The sequence below is a fragment of the Rhinopithecus bieti genome, unplaced genomic scaffold (genome assembly GCF_001698545.2).
Source record: "Rhinopithecus bieti isolate Rb0 unplaced genomic scaffold, ASM169854v2 scaffold_2453, whole genome shotgun sequence".
Taxonomy (NCBI): domain Eukaryota; kingdom Metazoa; phylum Chordata; class Mammalia; order Primates; family Cercopithecidae; genus Rhinopithecus; species Rhinopithecus bieti.
The window spans coordinates 5,975,051-5,976,794 of NW_016804447.1; positions in this window are offsets into that span (position 1 = coordinate 5,975,051).

Genomic DNA, 1,744 nt, shown 5'->3' on the forward strand with positions numbered 1-1,744 from the left:
TAAACCCTTAGATGTTAGTGGCTTAGCATAATACATGGGTATTCCTTATTGGTGTAATAGTCCCACGTGGTTATGCCTATCTGGCATGCAACCTTCTGCATGGTGATCCAGGGGCCCAGACGCCTTCCATTCGTGACTGCACCCTCCTTTAGGGTCTCTAGGACCTCTGAGTCCTTTGCATTCAGCCTGCAGATGGAGAAAGAATGGAGAAGATATACCCCTGTCTTAAGCTCCTTGGCTATTTATTGAGAACACAGCCCCTTTCAGATGCAAAGCAGGAGCTGAGAAATACTGCCTTCAGCTGGGCTACTGTTTCCAGCATCAGCTGTCCTCTGCAGTGAGAGTGTCAGGAATCTTTATCTCTGCTTAATGTACCAAGAACCACTGTGTCCCATATCATCCTGGGAATGATCCCCCTTTTCTTGCAGAACAACTAAGCTGCCTCCTCCACACTTTATAAGGGAAACTGTTAATGATTTCCTGCCTATGCCTATTGTAGCTGGTAAGTCTCTTCCTCTAGAAAACATAGGGAAAAAGCCACAAGTTGACTCTCAAAGCAAGACTCCCCTTCTGTTTTCTATGGTACCTGAACATTAGGAAATAGAATAGAAGGAAGGATGTCATTGCTAGATGCTAGGAACAGAGACTGGGAAGGTAGGGTTAGGGGAAGAGTTTCATCTTTTACTTTACACCATTCTGTATATTTGGTTTAAACACTAATGAGCAAAAGAAGTATTAGGCAGCATAGCTGTTTATATGAAATTCAAGAATAGGCTAAACAAATCGATTATGATAAAAATCAGAATAGTGGCTATCTCTGGGGAGGAAATGGGTTTTGACTGGGAAGATGCAGGAAATGTTCTCTATCTCAGTGTGAGTGATGGCTACACAGGCGTCTACACAGGTAATTAACCATGCTCTACACTTACAATTAGCACAGTTCATGTTTTTTGCCATATATACGTTATACCTCAATTAATATATATATATATATACACACACACACACACACACATATATTAGTTTAAAAATTCCCTGCCCTAATTCATCCCATGTGTTAGTCTGTTTGCATTGTTATAAAGGAATTCCTGAGGCTGGGTAAGTTATAAAGAAAAGAGGTTTATTTGGCTCACAGGTCTGTAGGCTGGATAAGGAGCATGGTGCCAGCATCTGCTTCTGGTGAGGGCCTTAGGAAGCTTACAATCATGGTGGAAGGTGAAGGGAAACCAGAGCATCACATGGCAAGAGAGGGAGCAAGAAAGTGAGGGAGCAGGTGCCATGTTTTTTTAAACAACAAGATCTTTTTTTTTTTTTTTTTTTTTTTTTCCTGAGGTAGGGTCTTGCTCTGTCTCCCAGGCTGGAGAGCAGTAGTGCAATCTCAGCTCACTGCAGCCTTTGCCTCCCAGGTTCCAATGGTTCTCCTGCCTCAGCCTCACAGGTAGCTAGGATTACAGGCATGCGCCAACACGCCCAGCTAACTTTTTCTTTTCTTTTCTTTTCTTTTTTTTTGAGATGGAGTCTTGCTCTGTAGCCCAGGCTGGAGTGCAGTGGTGCAATCTTGGCTCACTACAACCTCCACCTCCCGGGTCCCAGTTCAAGCAATTCTCCTACCTCAGCCTCCCAAGTAGCTGTGATTATAGCCATGCTCTACCAAGCCCAGCTAATTTTTGTGTTTTCAGTAGAGGTGGGGTTTCACCATGTTGGCCAGGCTGGTCTTGAACTCCTGACCTCGTGATCCACCCGC